The sequence below is a fragment of the Bubalus kerabau genome, chromosome 1 (assembly GCF_029407905.1).
Source record: "Bubalus kerabau isolate K-KA32 ecotype Philippines breed swamp buffalo chromosome 1, PCC_UOA_SB_1v2, whole genome shotgun sequence".
Classification (NCBI taxonomy): domain Eukaryota; kingdom Metazoa; phylum Chordata; class Mammalia; order Artiodactyla; family Bovidae; genus Bubalus; species Bubalus kerabau.
In genome coordinates this window covers 4,915,655-4,921,654 of record NC_073624.1, presented here as the reverse complement: position 1 = coordinate 4,921,654, position 6,000 = coordinate 4,915,655, and positions in this window count along the sequence as shown.

The following is a 6,000-nucleotide window of genomic DNA, read 5'->3' as shown; positions in this document are numbered from 1 at the left end:
GGGAGCAGAGCAAAGGATGCATGCGTCTGTCTCTATTATTTATTATAAATGCATGTGAAGGGGTTTTTCTGGGGAGGACATCACTGAGAGTTGAGGGGACCTTTTCCATACCTTCCAGTAGAATGTCCAGCTGGCCCTGAATGTGATCTTGGAGTTTTGGGGAAAAGGTCTATTGAAAAGTTATTTACAGAGAGTGTTTAAGACTAGGAAGAGAGTGTAAACAAAAATGAGCAAAGGGTCAAAGGCTGTGCAGGGCACGATTTACAAGTGCAAGAAATGAGAAGGACCTGCTGGAGTGGCCAGAAGGGAAGAATGAAACCGTGGAACTCAGAAGCCAGGAACTGGCTTCCAGAGAGCAGGAGGTGAGGCTACCATGTCAAAGTCTGCTCATGGGCAGCATCACCGTTCAAACTGGGATGCTCTTGAGAGCTAAACATTTTGATGAAGATCCTTAAGCGAATGCACTTTCTGAAACACTACTTAAGGCCCAATGAATTAGTTTATTATACAGTCTCTGACTATGGCCACGTCACTGACATTTTTCTGAAGAGGCTCCTTTTTCTCCCCTCAATATGGTCTTATCATTCTTTGTTTTGTCATAAAATTGCTTGCAGTCTCACTCAAAGTTGCATTCTGTAATGATAAATCTGTTGACATTTTCAACTAACTTCTTTGTTGTTGATGTTCAGTCATTAAGTCATGTCCAAGTCTCTGTGACCCCATGGACTGCAGCATGCCAGGCTCCTCCACCCTCCACTATCTCCCATGAAAGTGAAAGTGAAGTCGCTCAGTCGTGTCCAACTCTTTGCGACCCCATGGACTGTAGCCTACCAGGCGTCTCAGTCCATGGGATTTTCCAGGCAACAGTACTGGAGTGGGTTGCCATTTCCTTCTCCAGGGAATCTTCCCCACCCAGGGATCGAACCCAGGTCTCCCACATTGTAGGCAGACACTTTACCCTCTGAGCCACCAGGGAAGCCCAATCTCCTGTAGTTTGCTCAAATTTGTGTCCATTGAGTTGGCGATTCCATCTAACCATCTCATCCTCTGCTGCCCCCTTCTCCTTTTTTTGCCTTCAATCTTTCCCAGTATAAGGGTCTTTTCCTTCTTTGTAGACTAGATTTTAATTGAGAAAATAATCTTCCTGTAAGCGCAAAGGTACAATGTAAGCTCAGAAAAACTCTGGTAAATGGAGGATGTTCTCAATTCTATTTTTTAATTGAAATGTATAAATATTCCAGCTCAGATACCTCCATGGGTTGTCGTTTTTGACTCAGTTTTGACAGAACAGGCTGCCATTTTGTGACAAACATTTTCATAAGCCAAAACATGTCCCCCTCGAAATTTGTTTATTATCCTTTTGAGTAGTTCTTCAAATTTAAAGGCTACAAAATTGTAGGCCTTCTTGAGTTCCTCCCATTCCAGTACAGACTATAAATTTATCCAATTAAAACTAGGAATCTTACCAAACGATTCTTCCTACATGTTGAGATATTCCAAAAACTATCATGGGATGTGAAAATCTACACTTGAACACCGTTGGAACTCTCAGCATCAAATTCCTTCAGCTCCTCCCTTGCTTTTGTAGAGCTGAATTTCAGCATTTTCCCATTGGCAAGGGTTGATTCTAATAATTACAATTTGCTAAAGCTTCAAAGCTCAAAGATTCTTGGCACCCATTTAATGAATACTTTGATTAAAGATCTCCAACAGATTTTGAACACAGTGTAACAAAAAATTAGAAAACTCCTTCACAGAAAGTTCAATCCCTTTCTAAGGCCCTAGGATGATGTACAAAGTGGTTGATATTGAGGTGAGCTTTATGTTCAGGCATGTTTGACTCTTTGGGACCCCATTGACTGTAGCCCATGAAGCTCCTCTATCCATGGGATTTTTCAGGCAAAAACACTGGAGTGGGTTGCCATTTCCTTCTCCAGGGGATCTTCCAGACCCAGGGATCGAACCAGCATCTCCTGCATTAGCAGGCAGATTCTTTACCCCTGAACATTTCAAGGGTCAGATTACTGACTGCAGAAAACTCAGAAAGGAAACCTCGGGAGTCTGAAGGCTCTTTTTGTATTCAGTACTAACTTTGTCACCAAAAAATGTATAGCCTAATTTCTCTAATGGTGTATATAAAAATATTTCTCAGGGTTGACAGCTACAACCTCTATCTGATGGATAAAATATCAGGGATCATTTGGATGCAACTAAGAAGAATGCATTCACTGCAACCAATCCCAAGTACCTCTATGCTCCACTGGCTTTTTCATTTAACGAAAACATGCCTTTTCCTCAGGACACTGTTATAAATCATCTCCATTATCAAACTCTCCTCGTTTACCTGGAATGAGTGTGTCTTCTGTTTTCTGCTTAGATTCAGGCTGATACCAGTCCCTTCAGGAAACAATTTGGCATAAATCCGGAAAGGCAAAAATGAACAAGCTAAATTCCAGTTGAGCTATTTCAAATCCTGAAAGATGATGCTGTGAAGGTGTTGCACTCAATATGCCAGCAAATTTGGAAAACTCAGCAGTGGCCACAGGACTGGAAAAGGTCGGTTTTCATTCCAGTCCCAAAGAAAGGCAATGCCAAAGAATGTTCAAACTACCACACAATTGCACTCATCTCACACGCTAGTAAAGTAATGCTCAAAATTCTCCAAGCCAGGCTTCAGCAATACGTAAACTATGAACTTCCAGATGTTCAAGCTGGTTTTTGAAAAAGCAGAGGAACCAGAGATCAAATTGCCAACATCCGCTGGATCATCGAAAAACCAAGAGAGTTCCAGATAAACATCTATTTCTGCTTTGTTGACAATGCCAAAGACTTTGACTGTGTGGATCACAATAAGCTGTGGAAAATTCTGAAAGAGATGGGAATACTAGACCACCTGACCTGCCTCTTGAGAAACCTGTATGCAGGTCAGGAAGCAACAGTTAGAACTGGACATGGAACAACAGACTGGTTCCAAATTGGGAAAGGAGTACGTCAAGGCTATATATTGTCACCCTGCTTATTTAACTTATATGCAGAGTACATCATGAGAAACTCTGAGTTGGAAGAAGCACAAGCTGGAATCAAGATCTCCGGGAGAAATATCAATAACCTCAGATATGCAGATGACACCACCCTTATGGCAGAAAGTGAAGAGGAACTAAAAAGCCTCTTGATGAAAGTGAAAAAGGAGAGTGAAAAAGTTGGCTTAAAGCTCAACATTCAGAGAACGAAGATCATGGCATCTGGTCCCATCACTTCATGGGAATTCGATGGGGAAACAGTGGAAACAGTGTCAGACTTTATTTTTCTGGGTTCCAAAATCACTGCAGATGGTGATTACAGATATAAAATTAAAAGACGCTTACTCCTTGGAAGGAAAGTTATGACCAACCTAGATAGCCTATTCAAAAGCAGAGACATTACTTTGCCAACAAAGGTCCGTCTAGTCAAGGCTATGGTTTTTCCAGTAGTCATGTATGGATGTGAGAATTGGACTGTGAAGAAAGCTGAGTGCCGAAGAAATGATGCTTTTGAACTGTGGTGTTGGAGAAGACTCTTGAGAGTCCCTTGGACTGCAAGGAGATCCAACCAGTCCATTCTAGAGGAGATCAGTCCTGGGTGTTCTTTGGAAGGAATGATGCTAAAGCTGAAACTCCAGTACTTTGGCCACCTCATGCGAAGAGTTGACTCATTGGAAAAGATTCTGATGCTGGGAGGGATTGGGGGCAGGAGGAGAAGGGGATGACAGAGGATGAGATGGCTGGATGGCATCACTGACTCGATGGACGTGAGTCTGAGTGAACTCCAGGAGTTGGTGATGGACAGGGAGGCCTGGCGTGCTGCAGTTCATGGGGTTGCAAAGAGTCGGACACAACTGAGCGACTGAACTAACTGAACTGAAGGCCCTGCCTTCAAATTTCATGCACAAGTGCTGTTTATTCAAATTTGAAGGTATTTTGATCAGAGGCAGATCCAGTTTGTGGCCTGTTTTCATAAATGCCCATGTGTGTTTGAAAGAATTTGAATTTGACAGTTGTTTGGTGTTGGAATACACAAACACATATGTATTTTAGATTAAGTTCAGTCAGTCCAGTCGCTCAGTCATGTCTGACTCTGTGACCCCATGGACTGCAGCACACCAGGCCTCCCTGTCCATCACCAACTCTCAGAGCTTGCCCAGATTCGTATCCATTGAGTTGGTGATGCCATCCAACCATCTAATTTCCTGCCATCCCCTTCTCCTCCTGCCATCAATCTTTCCCAGAATCAGGATCTTTTCTAAAGAGTCAGTTCTTCGCATCAGGTGGCCCAAGTATTGGAGCTTCAGCTTCAGCATCATTCCTTCCAAAGAGTATTCAGGACTGATTTCCTTTAGGATGGCCTGATTTGATCTCCTTGCTGTCAAAGGGACTCTCAAGAATCTTCTCCAACACCACAGTTCAAAAGCATCCATTCTTTGGCACTCAGCTTTCTTTATGGTCCAATTCTCACCTCCATACATGACCACTGGAAAAACCATAGCTTTGACTAGATGGACCTCTGTCAGCAAACTAATGTGAAAATTTTGGAGTTCTCACAGGAGAAGATGAACACACGTCCTCTACTCTGCCATCTCTCAGATAAGTAGATTGTTCAGTGATTTTATTATTTAGCTATTCTCTATTTTCCCTCAATTTTCCTCTGCTTAATCTAACCATTGCTGAGACAAGTCTCCTAAAATTCCCCAGACAGGTGGATTTGTCTCTTTGTAGTCCTGTTAACTGTCACTTTATATGTTGTGTTGCTCTACTATTAGGTACATAGAAAATTTTAATTCTTACATATTCCTGGTTAATTGAGATGTTTATCATTATGAGCAGCACCTTTAATCCCAGGCAAAATGTTTTACATTGAAATAAATTGGTCTGGTGTCAACATAACTAAAGCTTTCTTTTATGAGTGGTATTCCATTTTTTAATGCCGTTACATCTTAGGTATGCATGCATGCATGCTCAATTGTGTCTGACCCTTTTGTGACCCCATGGATTGTAGCCCACCAGGCTCCTCTGTCCACGGAATTGTGCAGACAAGAATACTGAAGCGGGTTGCCATTTCCTCCTCCAGGGGATCTTCCCCTCCCAGGGATCAAACCCTGATGTTTTCCAATTGTCTCACCAATTCTGCCTTTTTCTATCTTTCCTTCTTTTCTCTTAGATTCAGTCCTTTTTCCTCTTTCCATTTTCTCCCTCTATTAATTTGGAAGTAATAGTCCTTTTTTTCTTCCTTCAGTCACTACCCTAGTAATTTTAATAAGGAATTTTGAGATTTACCACAATCTTTACCTTTTTCTAAACTGCACAAGAAACTGAACCATTTTAACTGTGATTGATCATTCCTCTCCTGATCTATATTATTGATCATTCCTCTCCTGGTCTATATTATTAATGGATAATACAAACCTGGACAAAATTTACAACCCCATGAAATGCTGTTTTTCTGTATAATCAGTTTTGTTTAGACTTGCCCAAATATTCTACACCATCTTGGCTCATCATTCTTATTCATATCGCCTTCCATTGAAAAGCACTTTCTTCAACTTGAATTCTCTCTAGTGAAGCTCCAGGGGAGCTAATCCTTGCAGTTTTTAAATGTTCAAAGATGTCTTTATTTTACCTTTATTTATAAGAGGCATTTTTGCTGGAGAGAGAGTCCATTTCTTCCTTCATAATGGAGGAATGGTGCCCCACTGTCTTCAGACCACAATTTGTGTTCCTGAGAAGCAGCCTTTCTTCTCATCGCCACTGCTCCCTCCCTCCTTCTCCCCTCCCGCTTGGCCTGAGAATTTCCCTTATCTCTTCTGTTTGGAATTGATTGGGTTTCCTGGTTTCAAGGATTGATGTCTCACATCAGTTCTGCAAACCTGTCAATAAACATCTCAATGAGTGCTCAGCCAGACAGACTACTCTTCTGGAACACAGCAGCCAGGCTGTTATTCTTTCCCCATCTGTGATTTTGGTCCAT